Source organism: Engystomops pustulosus, chromosome 5, assembly GCF_040894005.1.
Source record: "Engystomops pustulosus chromosome 5, aEngPut4.maternal, whole genome shotgun sequence".
NCBI classification, from domain to species: domain Eukaryota; kingdom Metazoa; phylum Chordata; class Amphibia; order Anura; family Leptodactylidae; genus Engystomops; species Engystomops pustulosus.
The window spans coordinates 204,050,879-204,070,668 of NC_092415.1; the positions used below are offsets into that span (position 1 = coordinate 204,050,879).

Sequence of the window (19,790 nt, forward strand, 5' to 3'; positions counted from 1 at the left end):
CGGCTCCGTAGAGATCACAGGTTCTGTGGTTACAATGTTATTATCTTCGATTTCTCGGGTAAATCGGCAGAGTTTTCCTTAAATTGGAAATGAAATACTTGATGAATAAGAAAACAAAAAAAATCTATGACTGTCTTGTATTTTGGGAGCTGAACCCCTGACTTACTGTAGGGGAGGCAGCAACGTGACACAGGCTGCACCGCTGTCTATGTGGGAGTCACACAACAATGAGCGGAGCGGTGAAATTGTGTATTGACTTGTATAGCAGAGTGTTGTGGGCATGACCTCTGACCTGTGCAGAGGTCACTGTGCCGGGAGGATGTGATGTATGGCTGAAATATCGCATCCCTTTAAGGGAGCAGCTGGGCATCGGGATTCGGTTTTTCTTGATAGAGAAAGCGGAAGTGAAAACTTGTTACAAATCCATCCTGAGACATTGTGTGTAATATATAAACATCTCGAAGGTCAATGCACAGAATCCCCTGGGACAGGGTCACGGAGCGAGATAAGGAGCGCACAAGGTCATGTGTCATCATTAGGGAGAAGAGAAACGAGTCATTAACTTCTCCTCTCATAATACCGAGACCTGATACACAGCAACAAAGACGCATCTCTGCACAGGTCACAACACAAAATTAATGTCATGACCCCAGCAATTTGCCTATAGATTATAATGATCCATAGGGGGCGGGCTCCAGGCTACCATCAATGTCCTCTCCTGCACTAAATAGGACTGAGAGGACTGGAAACGTCTTCCATGTAATCATATTCATTTCAATTAAGGTTCTAGTCTTATAAATAGTATTATAGTAGTTATATTCCTGTACATAGGGGGCAGTATTATAGTAGTTATATTCTTGTACATAGGGAGCAGTATTATAGTAGTTATATTCCTGTACATAGGGGGCAGTATTATAGTAGTTATATTCTTGTACATAGGGGGCAGTATTATAGTAGTTATATTCTTGTACATAGGGGGCAGTATTATAGTAGTTATATTCCTGTACATAGGGGGCAGTATTATAGTAGTTATATTCCTGTACATAGGGGGGAGTATTATAGTAGTTATATTCTTGTACATGGGGGGAAGTATTATAGTAGTTATATTCTTGTACATAGGGGGCAGTATTATAGTAGTTATATTCCTGTACATAGGGGGCAGTATTATAGTAGTTATATTCTTGTACATAGGGGCAGTATTATAGTAGTTATATTCTTGTACATAGGGGGCAGTATTATAGTAGTTATATTCTTGTACATAGGGAGCAGTATTATAGTAGTTATATTCCTGTACATAGGGGGCAGTATTATAGTAGTTATATTCTTGTACATAGGAGGCAGTATTATAGTAGTTATATTCTTGTACATAGGGGGCAGTATTATAGTAGTTATATTCTTGTACATAGGAGGCAGTATTATAGTAGTTATATTCCTGTACATAGGGGCAGTATTATAGTAGTTATATTCCTGTACATAGGGGGCAGTATTATACTAGTTATATTCTTGTACATAGGGGGCAGTATTATAGTAGTTATATTCTTGTACATAGGAGCAGTATTATAGTAGTTATATTCTTGTACATAGGAGGCAGTATTATAGTAGTTATATTCCTGTACATAGGGGTCAGTATTATAGTAGTTATATTCTTGTACATAGGGGGCAGTATTATAGTAGTTATATTCTTGTACATAGGGGGCAGTATTATAGTAGTTATATTCTTGTACATAGGGGGAAGTATTATAGTAGTTATATTCCTGTACATAGGGGGCAGTATTATAGTAGTTATAGTCTTGTACATAGGGGGCAGTATTATAGTAGTTATATTCTTGTACATAGGGGGCAGTATTATAGTAGTTATATTCCTGTACATAGGGGGCAGTATTATAGTAGTTATATTCTTGTACATAGGGGGCAGTATTATAGTAGTTATATACCTGTACATAGGAGGCAGTATTATAGTAGTTATATTCCTGTACATAGGGGCAGTATTATAGTAGTTATATTCCTGTACATAGGGGGCAGTATTATAGTAGTTATATTCTTGTACATAGGAGGCAGTATTATAGTAGTTATATTCTTGTACATAGGGGGCAGTATTATAGTAGTTATATTCCTGTACATAGGGGGCAGTATTATAGTAGTTATATTCCTGTACATAGGAGGCAGTATTATAGTAGTTATATTCCTGTACATAGGGGGCAGTATTATAGTAGTTATATTCCTGTACATAGGGGGCAGTATTATAGTAGTTATATTCTTGTACATAGGAGGCAGTATTATAGTAGTTATATTCTTGTACATAGGGGGCAGTATTATAGTAGTTATATTCCTGTACATAGGGGGCAGTATTATAGTAGTTATATTCCTGTACATAGGGGGCAGTATTATAGTAGTTATATTCCTGTACATAGGGGGCAGTATTATAGTAGTTATATTCCTGTACATAGGGGGCAGTATTATAGTAGTTATATTCCTGTACATAGAGGGCAGTATTATAGTAGTTATTCTTGTACATAGGGGTAGTAAAGGCCAAGAGCCCCTATAATGGTTTTCTATAAGCACAGGAGGCTCCAATTGGCCGGTGACTACTGAAGAAATATATGATATTCTTCCCGTTTCATTCTCTATTCTTCCTAATTTCATCTGAATACATAAAAGTTAGATCCTATAAATCAGTGAATCCTGGGATGTGGCTTGGATTTCCGCTGTTTATACTGGTGACTTATGAAGTGTTTCCCATCATCCGCTCTCGTGTTACCGATCATTTGCACTCCCAGAGCTGTAAACAATATCAGCGCGTGAAATAAGTGTGAAATAATCCACGGCGACAGCTTTTACTACACTCATGTGTCGCCCCATCATGTACCGCACTCTTAATTAAATGAAGTCAGACATACACTTTATTAATTACTAATTAACTAAAGTGGGAAGTGGAAGACGTAATTATATACATGTCTCGCAGCGCAGCAAGGAGCCGCTGCACCAGTAGAGCGGTCTCCAGCTGGTGACCTTCCATTATCATAGACTGTACATGCTGGTGGGATAAAGTCATGGAACATAGAGGGCGCTGTGTTCTGTCAGTGCTGTGTCAGATAACCACATTGGATCCAATGGAAAGTTATGTTTGGCCCTCCAGTCCCCCACCCACTTAAGCCCATGTATTCTGCTTCTCCTCTCTCCTCGTTTCTTTTATGGTTTGCCATTCCCTTAGAAGTGGTTGGACCCCAACAATGAAGCAGCCTGCAGAAAATACAGAGAACTATCTTCATTCTTTAGATCCTCAAAGTATGGCCCCCGTAGGTCCTAAAATAAAAGCATAACCTAGTCTTAAAGAGATGATGGAAAACTTCATCCATGGTTGGAATGTGGAGAAAAGTTGAGAAGGTTCTTCTGATTGATTCTGGTATAAGGAATATTCCAGGCAAAATTTCTTCCTAATTGGGACCAAATTCTTCAGCACATACCTCTGGGTAGTGTTTTTAGATTTTTGAAGGAACATAATAGGAAACATGGTGTTTGCTGGAAGGCAACACAAGATCAACATGAAGGAGCCATCCAAGGTTACTGCAATTGTAGACAATGGTTGTCCTTGAGTTGAAGACCTCGGGTCTTCGTTTTCTATGACTTTATCGACTTTTCATTTTTGCCACCAATCAGATAATGGTTGAAGTTTTTTGGTTGATCTCAACTTATTTGGACTAAACATGGTGTTAACATGATGGATAACTTCATTGATTAGAGCACAAGAGCCCAGCTACAGAACTTTCTTGTGTCTAAGACCTATGGTCTCAGTTTCCTACTACTTGCCAGAAGACAACCCAAGATCAATATGAAAGAGGCCTCCAATGTGAACTCCATTTGCAGGTGATGGTTGTCTCTATGAGTTCCTTGAGTTGAAGACCTATAGTAGTTTCCTACTACGTGCCAGTATACAACCCAAGACCAATATGAAGAAGGCCTCCAATGTGATCTCCGTTTGCAGACAATGGTTGTCTCTATTAGTTCCTTGAGTTGAAGACCTCAGGTCTTTGTTTTCTATTTATTTATCCACCAGACAAAAGTCAAAGTTGTGGAGTTGATCTAAACTCATTGTAACCAACCTATAACAATAACACGATGAATAACTTCATTGAATAGAGCTCAAGAGCCCAGCTAGAGAACATCTTAATGTTAAAGACCTCATGTCTCAGTTTCCTACAACTTCCCAGAGGACAACCCAAGAATGATATAAAGAAGCCTACCAAGGTGACTCCATTTGTAGACAATGTTTTTTTTCTATGAGTTTCTTGGGTTTTAGGCCTCGGGTCTTTGTTTCTTATGAATTTATCCACCAGACACATATGCCACCAATCAGACAAAAGTCAAAGTTGTGGGGTTGATTTTATTGGAACCAACCCAGGTAATAACACCCAGCTAGAGAACATCCTAGTGTTGAAGACCTCAAGTTTCAGTTTCCTACAACTTCCCAGAAGACAACCCAAGAATGATATAAAGGAGCCTATCAAGGTGCCTCCATTTGTAGACAATGGTTTTCTTTATGAATTCCTTGGGTTTAAGGCCTCAGGTCTTTGTTTTCTAGGATCAAGCTGTCAAATATGCCACCGACCAGACAAAGGTCAAAGATTTTCGGTGGATCTCGATTTATTGAGACCATCCAAGTTAATAACATGATCGATAACTTTACTGAATAGAGCTCAACATCATCGTGCCTCAGGTGGATGAATACCCTATTAGTTCTCTGGTTGGCTACAAAGAGAATACTACCAAAAATATCTGGCATCAAGCATCCTCCCAGCACGGGCAATATCATGGAGGGTGTTTTGGTATTTTTAAAGGAACATTGTAGGAGACATAGTACTTGCCAGCAGGCGACCTAAAGATTCACAGAAAGGGGCCCTCTATGACGACCCTTTGCAAACACTGGTGGTGTCTATGAGGTCCTCCGGTTGTCAATCTCAGGTCTTTGCTTCTTTCTTTGGTAACCGGTTACCCATGGCACACATCAAAATTTTATTGCTAGATAACAAGTTTTGAGAACCAACCAAGGTTTGGTACACTTTTCTTGTCTCCGGTTAAATGAAAAGACAATCATTATAAATGGCAAAATTGACAAAAAATTCTCCAACTTCAAGCCCCTTCCCAACAGTTGCCATGTCATGGATGGTGTTTTTGCAAGAACTTTTAGAATACAAGGAGCTTTCCAGCAAGCAAACCAAAATGAACATGAAGTAGATGTTGATGGTCTCTTGAAACCTTTCAAGATGAAGATGTCAGGTCTCAGTGTCACAAAACTTTATCAAACTGTCAACTATGGCAAAGAACAGACAATATTCAAAATTATAAGGTGAATCTCTTCTTTTCGGTACCAACCAAGACAATGACCTACACAATGGTGGGTATGTGGTGCTCAATGACAGTATTACTAAGTTGGCTGCAAAGAAATTATTCGTTCATGGTGAAATTGCCAAAAAATTCCTGACATCAGGCTTCCTTCGACCAGGAACCATCACATGGATGTTGTTTTTGTAGGAATAAGAAAGGACTTATAGTCTTGCCAACAGGCAACCCAAAATCAACATAAAGGAACCTGCCAAGATGACTTCTTTGTAGATGTTAATGGTTTCCATGAACTCCTCAAGATAAAGACCTTAGTTCGAAGTGTCCTACCACTCCAGCGACAGTTTGGCTGCAACCTGACAAATATCACATTTTTTGGTGGATCTCAACTTTTTGGATCCTATCAAGGTAAAAACCATGATGAATGATTCCATTAATGATAGCACACAAGACCCCATAGAGCACCTCCTTCGAGGCCTGTGGCTGGATGTACAGTAGATACATTATTGGTATATGGTAAAACATTTATGATGTTTTTGGACTTTGGAAGGAAGTTTTTGGATCCTATCAAAGTAAAAACCATGATGAACCCCTTAGAGCACCCCCTTCGAGGCCTGTGGCTGGATGTACAGTAGATACATTATTGGTATATGGTAAAACATTTATGATGTTTTTGGACTTTGGAAGGAAGTTTTTGGATCCTATCAAAGTAAAAACCATGATGAACCCCTTAGAGCACCCCCTTCGAGGCCTGTGGTTGGATGTACAGTAGATACATTATTGGTATAGGGTAAAACATTGATGATGTTTTTGGACTTTGGAAGGAAGTTTTTGGATCCTATCAAAGTAAAAACCATGATGAATGATTCCATCAGTGATAGCACACAAGCCCCCGTAGAGCACCCCCTTCGAGGCCTGTGGTTGGATGTACAGTAGATACATTATTGGTATAGGGTAAAACATTGCTGATGTTTTTGGACTTTGGAAGGAAGTTTTTGGATCCTATCAAAGTAAAAACCATGATGAATGATTCCATCAGTGATAGCACACAAGCCCCCGTAGAGCACCCCCTTCGAGGCCTGTGGTTGGATGTACAGTAGATACATTATTGGTATAGGGTAAAACATTGCTGATGTTTTTGGACTTTGGAAGGAAGTTTTTGGATCCTATCAAAGTAAAAACCATGATGAATGATTCCATCAATGATAGCGCACAAGCCCCAGTGGAGCACCCCCTTCGAGGCCTGTGGTTGGATGTACAGTAGATACATTATTGGTATATGGTAAAACATTGATGATGTTTTTGGACGCTGGAAGGAACTTTTTGGATCCTATCAAAGTAAAAACCATGATGAATGATTCCATCAATGATAGCGCACAAGAACCCCTTAGAGCACTTCCTTCGAGGCCTGTGGTTGGATGTACAGTAGATACATTATTGGTATAGGGCAGTGATGGCGAACCTTTTAGAGACCAGGTGCTCAAACTACAACCAAAATCCACTTATTTACCGTGAAGTGCCAACTTATTGCTCCTTCCACAACATTCAAACGTATAACCCCCCTTAGTACACCAATATTGTTAAAAGCATGAGGGCAAATTCAGACATGATTGTAGCTTCTCTCCAGGGTCTCTCTGTACAGGAAGAATCATGGGGCCAGCAAATGGCCTGCAGTTCCAATCAGTCAAAGATGTGTCACCTTAAAAGAGCATTAAGAGCACCATCTCAAGTTGTCTGGGACTGCAGGAAGATTCAAGTCCTGTCTGATGAACTCTGTTCTGGGTGCCCACAGAAAGGGTTCCGAGTGCCACTTCTGGCACCCGTGCCATAGGTTGGCCATCACTGGTATAGGGTAAAAATTGATGATGTTTTTGGACTTTGGAAGGAACTTTTTGGATCCTCTCAAGGTAAAAACCATGAGGAATGATTCCATCAATGATAGCACACAATCCCCCATAAAGCACTTCCTACGAGGCCTGTGGTTGGATGTACAGTAGATACATTATTGGTATATGGTAAAACATTGATGTCGTTTTTGGGCTTTTGAAGGAACTTTTTGAAGCAACGCCTCCCTCTGTTAGTGACATCTCCAGATGTGACTGAAGTGCAAGCACCAGTCGTCTCTAGTTATGAGAGCGACTGAATTGGTTTTGCTCAAAATAGTAACAAGGAACAAAAAGTATGTGCACCTCGGGATGTCCTGGGCAGATGCGAAATCCAGCACCGATCTATCTCCACTATCAGCATTCCCATCGACCCGCAGGCTATTCCTCAAATGTACACAAAGACATCTACAGTGTCTCTGCTTTATGTCACCGCTGCAAACGCTACTCACTTCTCCAGTGTAAAACAATCAATATGAGCGCGGAGGAGCACAAGTACCACCTCTTGGCAGAGACAAATATTTGGATGTTTGCAGCAATGTAAGACATTGGAAAGAACATGTGTGTTTATGGGTCCTGTCACACATTGTAATCACAGCGCCAAGAGCCCAGGCTTAATCCGCCAAGAAGAAGACATATCACCTGTGTGGTCACCCGAGGTCACTACAGAGATGGAAGAGGTCTTCTCAGCCAATCACATGGGACAATGGCCTCTCATGGAGTCCGTATGGACGGCCACCATTACTAAACACAAAGGCCACCCATGTCACCTGACCACTGTGAGTCTCACTATGAATTGTGCAGTATAGCAGTATTATTTATACCCTACAGTATTATTATGTTATGTACAAAGATGTTCTGTGGTGTCTATGTTGGTGTGATGTTACCACTATGTGTTAGCGGTATTTGATCTGTTGGTACGATTAAGATTTTTAGGTTGGTATTATTTGCGCACAGTATGTTGGCATGACATTAGCATAGTGTATTGGTATCATTTGGACATCTTATACTGGTACGATTTGTACACTATGGGGGGGGGGGGTATTTGAAGTGAAATGTTAGTGTATTGCCAGCATTTGCGATTATTTTCCCCTTTCTGCCACATCCATTCCAAGGAGGCGTGACCAACACAGAAGTGGGTGTGGTCATAATGGGAGTGTGGGCGTGTCCCACATGAGAGTGGGTGCGGCTGGCATAAGAGTGGGATTGTGCAGGGAAACTCTTCACCTGTCAGAAGTCACCGGTTACGCTTATTACTATCCCGGAGCCTTTTGATGTATCCTGCTGCACCAGAGGGGAGGCGGGGCTACCACTCGCCGGTGCAGGAGCTCCGGTGTATGATAAATACCCCTTATGTGTTGATGATCTGAGTAGTAGTATGATCTGAGCAGTGTATGTTAGTATGATGGATGATAAGCATCTTGTATTGGTATTATTTGTGCACTGCATGTTGGTATGATCTGAGTGTTATGTTTTGGTATTATTTGTGCACTGTATGTTGGTATTATCAGAGTAATATAGTTTGGTATTATTTGTGCACTGTATGTTGGTATGATATGAGTATCATATTTTGGTATTATTTGGGCACTATATGTTGGTATGATCTGAGTGTTATGTTTTGGTATTATTTGTGCACTGTATGTTGGTATTATCAGAGTAATATAGTTTGGTATTATTTGTGCACTGTATGTTGGTATGATCTGAGTATTATGTTTTGGTATTATTTGTGCACTGCATGTTGGTTTGATCTGAGTATTATATTTTGGTATTATTTGCGCACTGTATGTTGGTATGATCTGAGTATTATTTTTTAGTATTATTTGTGCACTGTATGTTGGTATGATCTGAGTATTATGTTTTGGTATTATTTGGGCACTGTATGTTGGTATGATCTGAGTATTATATTTTGGTATAATTTGCGCGCTGTATGTTGGTATGATCTGAGTATTATATTTTTTGTATTATTTGCACGCTGTATGTTGTTATGATCTGAGTATTATGTTTTAGTATTATTTGTGCACGGTATGTTAGTATGATCTGAGTATCATATTTTGGTATTATTTGTGCACTGTATGTTGGTATGATCTGAGTATTATATTTTGGTATTATTTGCACGCTGTATGTTGGTATGATCTGAGTATTATGTTTTGGTATTATTTGTGCACTGTATGTTGGTATTATCTGAGTGTTATGTTTTGGTATTATTTGTGCACTGTATGTTGGTATTATCAGAGTAATATAGTTTGGTATTATTTGTGCACTGTATGTTAGTATGATCTGAGTATTATATTTTGGTATTATTTGTGCACTGTATGTTGCTATGATCTGAGTATTATATTTTGGTATTATTTGGGCACTATATGTTGGAATGATCTGAGTATTATGTTTTGGTATTATTTGTGCACTGTATGTTGGTATGATCTGAGTATTATGTTTTGGTATTATTTGGGCACTGTATGTTGCTATGATCTGAGTATTATGTTTTGGTATTATTTGGGCACTGTATGTTGGTATGATCTGAGTATTATATTTTGGTATAATTTGCGCGCTGTATGTTGGTATGATCTGAGTTTTATATTTTTTGTATTATTTGCACGCTGTATGTTGTTATGATCTGAGAATTATGTTTTAGTATTATTTGTGCACTATATGTTGGTATGATCTGAGTTTTATATTTTGGTATTATTTGAGCACTGTATGTTGGTATGATCTGAGTATTATATTTTGGTATTATTTGTGCACTGTATGTTGGTATGATCTGAGTATTATATTTTGGTATTATTTGCACGCTGTATGTTGGTATGATCTGAGTATTAAATTTTGGTATTATTTGTGCACTGTATGTTGGTATGATCTGAGTATCATATTTTGGTATTATTTGGGCACTGCATGTTGGTATGATCTGAGTATTATGTTTTGGTATTATTTGTGCACGGTATGTTGGTATGATCTGAGTATCATATTTTGGTATTATTTGGGCACTGCATGTTGGTATGATCTGAGTATTATATTTTGATATTATTTGTGCACTGTATGTTGGTATGATCTGAGTGTTATATTTTGGTATTATTTGTGCACTGTATGTTGGTATGATCTGAGTATTATATTTTGGTATTACTTGTTCACTGTATGTTGGTATGATCTAAATGTTTTATTTTGGAATAATTTGGGCACTGTATGTTGGTATGATCTGAGTATTATATTTTGGTATTATTTGTGCACTGTATGTTGGTATGATCTGAGTATTATATTTTGGTATTATTTGTGCACTGTATGTTGGTATGATCTGAGTATTATATTTTGGTATTATTTGGGCACTGTATGTTGGCATGATCTGAGTATTATGTTTTGGTATTATTTGGGCACTGTATGTTGGTATGATCTGAGTATTATGTTTTGGTATTATTTCGGATTCGGATAAACCGCCGCATTTAAAACAAAAAATCTGTCGCGGAGCTTGCACTTACCTTAACTCAGCCCGGCTCGGTGAACTCCAGCGCGTTCCGATGCTTTTCAGCGCAGCAGCGCCACCCGGTGGACGGCGGAGGAACTACTTTAATGAATCCCGGCCGGACCCAAATCCAGCGCAGAGAACGTGCCGCTGGATCGCGAATGGGCCGGGTAAGTAAATCTGCCCCATTTTCTCATCTCTCTTGTACACAGCTCCAGTACTTTTCTGCACCACCACTAGATGGAGCTAGCTCTGTATACATTAATTGCTGTGTTAAATCTACAGCATTGAGCTCCCCTAGTGGTAGCTTCTTGGAGCAATAAGTTATACATAAAGCTCTACAGTATGACTGCATTGAGAGTTTTTGCAGCTGCTCGTTTTGTGTATACAGCTCCTGTGCGGCCAGTGTAGTCTGATCCTGCAATCGTGTTACTCTCCTTCCTCTATCTCCTCTTATGATCTGTAACAGTTAATTGTTCAATATGTTGTAAATATGTCAGAACTCTGTTATTTTTACACAAAGTGTAAATCCCACTGCAAAGTAATCCCTTCGATGTGTTTGAAGTCACCACTAGAGGGAGCTCATTGTGTACAGTTTAAATTTCAACACAAAGGAAGCTCAGGAAAACCAAGCAGTGAATCCTAAAATAAAAATTTGTATTGCTCCACAGTGCCTCCCCTTTACTCTGATGGACTGTTGTATTCAACTAGAAACCTGCTTCAGCTATAGAGCACTTCAGTGCAAAGAGCTTAAAGCCCAGCAGTGTGAGGATGCTATAATAAAAATGAAAGATAAATCCATTGTTCACAAGCCCGCTGCTACTAACAACGTACACAATAGTCTGATTGTGCATGGTGCCAGGGGCAATACGTAACACTGGCTGCAGAGAGCACAGAGCACAGCAGTGTGAGGTCTGATTACACATCTCTCCAGGGACAATACATAACACTGGCTGCTGAGTGCACAGAGCACAGCAGTGTGAGGTATGACTACACATCTCTCCAGGGACAATACATAACACTGGCTGCAGAGAGCACAGAGCATAGCAGTGTGAGGTCTGATTACACATCTCTCCAGGGACAATACATAACACTGGCTGAAGAGATCACAGAGCACAGCAGTGTGAGGTCTGATTACGCATCTCTCCAGGGACAATACAAAACACTGACTGCAGAGAGCACAGAGCACAGCAGTGTGAGGTCAAATTACACATCTCTCCAGGGTCAATACATAACACTGGCTGCAGAGAGCACAGAGCACAGCAGTGTGAGGTCTGATTACACATCTCTCCAGGGACAATACATAACACTAGCTGCAGAGAGCACAGAGCACAGCAGTGTGAGGTCTGATTACACATCTCTCCAGGGACAATACATAACACTGGATGCAGAGAGCACAGAGCACAGCAGTGTGAGGTCTGATTACACATCTCTCCAGGGACAATACATAACACTGGCTGCAGAGAGTACAGAGCACAGCAGTGTGAGGTCTGATTACACGTCTCTCCAGGGACATTACATAACACTGACTGCAGAGAGCACAGAGCACAGCAGTGTGAGGTCGGATTACGCATCTCACCAGGGACAATACATTACACTGGCTGCAGAGAGCACAGAGCACAGCAGTGTGAGGTGAAATTACACATCTTTACAGGGACAATACATAACACTTGCTGCAGAAAACACAGAGCACAGCAGTGTAAGGTCTGATTACACATCTCTCCAGGGACCATACATAACACTGACTGCAGAGAGCACAGAGCACAGCAGTGTGAGGTCTGATTACACATCTCTCCAGGGACAATACATAACATTGGCTGCAGAGAGCACAGAGCACAGCAGTGTGAGGTCTGATTACACATCTCTCCAGGGACAATACATAACACTGACTGTAGAGAGCACAGAGCACAGCAGTGTGAGGTCTGTTTACACATCTCTCCAGGGACAATACATAACACTGGTTGCAGAGAGCACAGAGCACAGCAGTGTGAGGTATGATTACACATCTCTCCAGGGACAATACATAACACTGGCTGCAGAGAGCGCAGAGCACAGCAGTGTGATGTCTGATTACACATCTCTCCAGGGACAATACATAATACTGGCTGCAGTCTGTATGGGGACTCCTGCTGACAGGTCTATCGGTGAGAATATATACAACCACATTACATTGTTTGGGGGGTTGTTTTGCGCAAATTTTTTGTGCAATTTCTGAAACAGTTTCCTACGTCTGGTGAGGACTGGAGTGTTTTTGCACATTTTTTTGTGACTTTTTAGCGATAAATCATGTGCCCCCATTTGCCAGGAGATGAAGATGAATTGGACGCAAAGCAGGAAAACCAGCGCCGCCATGACTTTCAGAAAGTCACAAAAAACACAAAAAGAAAAGAAAAAAAACCAAACAATTTAAATATATACTGGGGCAGATTTATCAAGCAGTCTGAAAGTCAGAATATTTCCAGTTGCCCATGGCAACCAATCACAGCTCAGCTTTCATTTCACCAGTGCTCATGAATATTTTAAAGGGGAGCTGTGATTGGTTGCCATGGGCAACTGGAAATATTCTGACTTTCAGACTGCTTGATAAATCTGCCCCACTGTGTCTTAATGCATTGTGCTGAGGCAGATGAAAAACTAACATGCAGCAATAAAGTACAAAAATAAACAAGTCCTAAAAAATTTTTCCCTTTGGAGCCTGAATGAACACATTGGGGCTTATTTACTAAGGGTCGCGGATCGCACTTTTGTTGGACTGTTCGACGTTTTTGGGATTTGCGCAGCTTTTGACTGGTATTAAACAGGGCTTTGCGCTAGGATTTTGTCGCACGCAGAAACCGGGGGCGGCCGTCGGACGATCCGACTGATTCGGACTGAGCGCGGGATTTAACTTTCAAATTGTGTTGCAAGACAATGCACTTACATGCACCAGAGAGAAGAAGGTGAACTCTGGGGACCTGAGCGGGGAAGTGACACATGCAGGATATCGGGCGCAGGATCTTAGTGACTCCCCGCACAGCGCATTATACACGGACAATGCACTTACATGCACCAGGAAGAAGAAGGTGAACTCCGGGGACCTGAGCGGGGAAGTGACACATGCAGGATATCGGGCGCAGGATCTTAGTGACTCCCCGCACAGCGCATTATACACGGACAATGCACTTACATGCACTAGGAAGAAGAAGGTGAACTCCGGGGACCTGAGCAGGGAAGCGACACATGCAGGATATCGGGGCACGATCTTAGTGACTCCCCGCACAGCGCATTATACACGGACAATGCACTTACATGCACTAGGAAGAAGAAGGTGAACTCCGAGGACCTGAGCGGGGAAGCGACACATGCAGGATATCGGACGCAGGATCTTAGTGACTCCCCGCACAGCACATTATACACGGACAATGCACTTACATGCACCAGGAAGAAGAAGGTGAACTCCTGGGACCTGAGCGGGGAAGTGACACATGCAGGATATCAGGAGCAAGATCTTAGTGACTCCCCGCACAGCGCATTATACACAGACAATGCACTTACATGCACCAGGAAGAAGAAGGTGAACTCCGGGGACCTGAGCGGGGAAGTGACACATGCAGGATATGGGGCGCTGGATCTTAGTGACTCCCCGCACAGCACATTATACACGGACAATGCACTTACATGCACCAGGAAGAAAGTGAACTCCGGGGACCTGAGCGGGAAGTGACACATGCAGGATATCGGGCGCAGAATCTTAGTGACTCCCCGCACAGCACATTATACACGGACAATGCACTTACATGCACCAGGAAGAAGAAGGTGAACTCCCGGGACCTGAGCGGGGAAGCGACACATGCAGGATATCGGGCGCAGGATCTTAGTGACTCCCCGCACAGCGCATTATACAAGGACAATGCACTTACATGCACCAGGAAGAAGAAGGTGAACTCTGGGGACCTGAGCGGGGAAGTGACACATGCAGGATATCGGGCGCAGGATCTTAGTGACTCCTCGCACAGCGCATTGTACACGGACAATGCACTTACATGCACCAGGAAGAAGAAGGTGAACTCCGGGGACCTGAGCGGGGAAGTGACACATGCAGGATATCAGGCGCAGGATCTTAGTGACTCCCCGCGCAGCGCATTATACACGGACAAAGCACTTACATGCACCAGGAAGAAGAAGGTGAACTCCTGGGACCTGAGCGGGGAGCGACACATGTAGGATATCGGGTGCACAATCTTAGTGACTCCCCACACAGCGCATTATACATGGACAATGCAATTACATGCACCAGGAAGAAGAAGGTGAACTCCGGGGACCTGAGCGGGGAAGCGACACATGCAGGATATCGGGTGCACAATCTTAGTGACTCCCCACACAGCACATTATACATGGACAATGCACTTACATGCACCAGGAAGAAGAAGGTGAACTCCGGGGACCTGAGCGGGGAAGCGACACATGCAGGATATCGGGTGCAGGATCTTAGTGACTCCCCGCACAGCGCATTATACATGGACAATGCACTTACATGCACCGGGAAAAAGAAGGTGAACTCCGGGGACCTGAGCGGGGAAGCGACACATGCCGGATATCGGGCGCACGATCTTAGTGACTCCCCGCACAGCGCATTATACACGGACAATGCACTTACATGCACCAGGAAGAAGAAGGTGAACTCCAGGGACCTGAGCGGGGAAGCGACACATGCAGGATATCGGGTGCAGGATCTTAGTGACTCCCCGCACAGCGCATTATACACGGACAATGCACTTACATGCACCGGGAAGAAGAAGGTGAACTCCGGGGACCTGAGCGGGGAAGCGACACATGCAGGATATCGGGGGCACAATCTTAGTGACTCCCCGCACAGCACATTATACACGGACAATGCACTTACATGCACCAGGAAGAAAAAGGTGAACTCCGGGGACCTGAGCGGGGAAGCGACACATGCAGGATATCGGGCGCACGATCTTAGTGACTCCCCGCACAGCGCATTATACAAGGACAATGCACTTACATGCACCAGGAAGAAGAAGGTGAACTCCGGGGACCTGAGCGGGGAAGCGACACATGCAGGATATCGGGCGCAGGATCTTAGTGACTCCCCGCACAGCGCATTATAGACGGACAATGCACTTACATGCACCAGGAAGAAGAAGGTGAACTCCGGGGACCTGAGCGGGGAAGTGACACATGCAGGATATCGGGCGCAGGATCTTAGTGACTCCCCGCACAGCGCATTATACACAGGTAATGCACTTACATGCACCGGGAAGAAGAAGGTGAACTCCGGGGACCTGAGCGGGGAAGCGACACATGCAGGATATCGGGGGCACAATCTTAGTGACTCCCCGCACAGCACATTATACACGGACAATGCACTTACATGCACCAGGAAGAAAAAGGTGAACTCCGGGGACCTGAGCGTGGAAGCGACACATGCAGGATATCGGGCGCACAATCTTAGTGACTCCCCGCACAGCGCATTATACACGGACAATGCACTTACATGCACCAGGAAGAAGAAGGTGAACTCCAGGGACCTGAGCGGGGAAGCGACACATGCAGTATATCGGGCGCAGGATCTTAGTGACTCCCCGCACAGCGCATTATACACGGACAATGCACTTACATGCACCGGGAAGAAGAAGGTGAACTCCGGGGACCTGAGCGGGGAAGCGACACATGCAGGATATCGGGGGCACAATCTTAGTGACTCCCCGCACAGCACATTATACACGGACAATGCACTTACATGCACCAGGAAGAAAAAGGTGAACTCCGGGGACCTGAGCGGGGAAGCGACACATGCAGGATATCGGGCGCACGATCTTAGTGACTCCCCGCACAGCGCATTATACAAGGACAATGCACTTACATGCACCAGGAAGAAAAAGGTGAACTCCAGGGACCTGAGCGGGGAAGCGACACATGTAGGATATCGGGGCAGGATCTTAGTGACTCCCCGCACAGCGCATTATACACAGGTAATGCACTTACATGCACCAGGAAGAAAAAGGTGAACTCCGGGGACCTGAGCGGGGAAGCGACACATGCAGGATATCGGGCGCACGATCTTAGTGAATGTCGGTACAGGGCATTATACACGGACAATGCACTTTCTGTGACCTCCTCTGGTCGGGTAAGTAAATGAGCCCCATTGGTTGGGACTAATCATCCTGTATACAAGGCTCCATGCTCAGGGTTTTGCATAGGACTGCACTGATGTCAACTCAATACATTAAATGGTTTGAGAATGATTAAAGCGCCGAATAACAAACTCAGCTCTGCTACATTTGTGTGTAAATCAATCGCCAATTCAGAGCCCTATAATTTCTATCAATGTAATTTCCCCTAAAACTATTAGGTTATTTCTTATGTAGATGACATGAATTTGTCACAAATACCACATTACAGTTTATGAGATGTAGCAGTGCTGAGTGGGTAAGAAGCAGTGAGGCTCGGGATGTCAGTGTTTTGCTATAGTGGACCCGTCACATGCACATGGCTATGGGTATAAAACTTGGGGAATGTATCCGGTCTCTTTGCGTTAAATGATGCTGAGTTTGTAAGATGCTTCAATGGAGAAGCTGAGTTTATCTGATGTAGCAGAGCTGTGTTTGTAACATGCAGCAGAGCTGAACATATGAGATTTAGCAGAGCACTTTGAGTCATATGGAGCAGAGTTAAGCTTGTTGGATACTGCAGATATTATTTTCTGAGATGTTGTGGGACGGAAAGTGTAGCAAAGCTTTATTTGTATACATATGTATATATATGTTTAACAGATGTAGCAGAGCTGGGTTTGTGAGATGTGTAGCAGAGAGTGGTGAAAAAATGTATTTGTCACATATTGGGATAGGCTTAGCTTCCAGATGGATGTTCCAGTGGTGGATGTGTCTGATGTAGCAGTGCTGGGTGTGTTACATATAGCAAAGCTGAATTTGTCATGTTAATGTTCAGTCAAATTCAGCTCACAACACAGATCTAATGCAACGAATGTAGCAGCTTGTGTCAGATTCCTCTTCTTATTCTTTTACTGACATTTAAAAAAAAAAATTACTGACGTTCGACACATCCACCCGGACACAAGCCACAAGTGATTCTCCCCTCTACCACATCCCACCTTCTGTGTAATATTTTTTGTTAATATTTTTTAATATTTTCGATATTATGACCCCCCCTATGGGGATTCAGATCTGCAGAATGGCTCGAAATCATTAAAAAATAATGAAATAAATAAATGCGGAAATTTACAATTCAAAAATCTTCAGTCTCCGGGAGAAGACACGTCCACAGCCACCATAGTCAATGGTCTCATCACGCTGCTGGCAATGAAGGACCTGCCTGGGGCCATCACCTTGTTTGACTGATACCAGCCTTCCCCCCCTCCCTCCTTCATCTCCACCAATCCAGATCCAAAAATTTCCAAATCCCAAAAATGTTAGCATTGGGGACCAGACTCGTCCACGGTGGCGTCAATGGACCCCGGCATCTACCTGCTGACCACCATGACTGACATAAGGATATGTCTCCTGGACTGACCGTGATACCCCCCAAAATCCTGGACACCTCCTTCCCACATCCAAAAATGTTCTCTATTCACCACAGACACGTCCATAGGTGATCAGACCCGATGGATTCTAGTAACCTCCCAGAACTTAGGAGATTCTATCATCTAAATTGGATTTTAAACCAAATCTCTAAAACCTTCCTAAATAAAATACTGCAATGACCCCGTCCCAACCGGTCCAGGATCTCCCCAGGCGTCCACCTACCTGACCTGAACACCAAACCAGCTGCAAATGGCCATCAGCAAGAAGCAGCTGCAGTCTCCTGCGATCCAGTGAGTGTCTATAGGGTGGGAGACAGTATAGAAGATGCAGCCCCCCCCCCTACATTACCCCCAACCTGTGCTTCATACCCCCCCACAGCCAACCAGGGATTGCATGCTCCTACCTGCTGCTGCTGGTCCAATTGCTGCCATGGGCTCTAGGCAGAACTATCCTGGGGGGCTCCAAGGATGTTGTTGTTGTCCTAGCCCCCCCCAGATGGAGGAGACGCCAGGAAGGAGCTGGGGGGCTTGTTGCGGAGACCAGTTTCCACCTCTTGCCTTTTTTTTTTTCCTGCTAATTTCCCAATTCGGAGGATCTGATCCCTTCTCTACCTCAGTGCCCTAATGAAATCCAGCAGAACGACAGCCGGCTCCATCTAGCGGATTTCATTGAGGATTCGCTTACAATTGATTTTCTTGTTTATGTCCCCCCCATCCTCCAGCTCTTCCCTCTCTCTCTAGCATGTCTCTGTTTTCTGTATAAAACGGTGGTCCAGGAGGAGAAGGAGGAGGAGGAAGCTCCTCGCTCCCCCCCACTACTCCATCCCCATCCCTCCCTCAGATCCTGCAGTCTGTGATGTCACGGTGCTGTACAATCCTCCTCTGGGATTCCCTCTGGGTTATTGTTTATTCTTTTTATTTATTTATTGTTGTTACATTTGATACATTGTTGCATTGATGAGAATCCTCCAGCGACAGGCAAGATCCCAGCCACCAGCTCCATCACCGGCTCTTATGGTTATATAATGGCCACAGACCCCAGGGGACAGATTAGTGTTATGTCCCAGCTGCACATCCCTCCCCGAGAGACGGAAGTGGAAAACATGACATTTTTTGATAAAGTCAGACACGATGGTTTTACGCCACGGGAGGGGGATTCTAGGGACCTTGTGAGATTAGTTAATGTATCTATCAATGATGATGTGCTGGGGGTAATTGGGTTTAGTGGGGGATGAGGGGGGGCTACAGCTTTATATGAAAACCTTCAGTCTGAGAAATGGGAATTGTAGAATTCTCTGATTTTAGGACCTAATGGGGCACATTTACAAAGGTCCTTGCGCCAGTTTTCTGACGGACTTGGCACTTTCTTTCTAGTGTAAGCTGCTTGTACATGTATATAAGAAGTGTCCGCATTTTCTTTTGATTTGGGAAGTGAAGACCTTTGTTTTCAGTAATGTAAAGAGAGGTTTTTTTCAAGTGCAGTTGCTCAGAGTAGGTGTATTTTTGGGACTTTTTTGGCGCAAAATTGTGATAGATGCCGTGCAAACATCTGCAGAACAGCCACTCACTGGGGCTT

At 43.3% G+C, this 19,790-nt stretch overlaps 1 protein-coding gene across 2 annotated transcripts in view; it reads right to left on the bottom strand.

Moving 5' to 3' along the window:
* Positions 1–19,023, bottom strand: part of DGKB (diacylglycerol kinase beta) — a 366,542-nt gene extending 347,519 nt beyond the window's left edge. The window contains exon 1 of one of the 2 annotated variants that reach the window (XM_072154389.1): positions 18,619–19,023. The gene's annotated coding sequence lies outside the window, so the exon portion shown is untranslated. Of the gene's footprint in view, positions 1–18,437; positions 18,517–18,618 lie in introns of those variants that run through there. The other variant, XM_072154390.1, reaches the window with a different exon arrangement.
* Between the last annotated feature and the right edge of the window lie 767 nt (positions 19,024–19,790).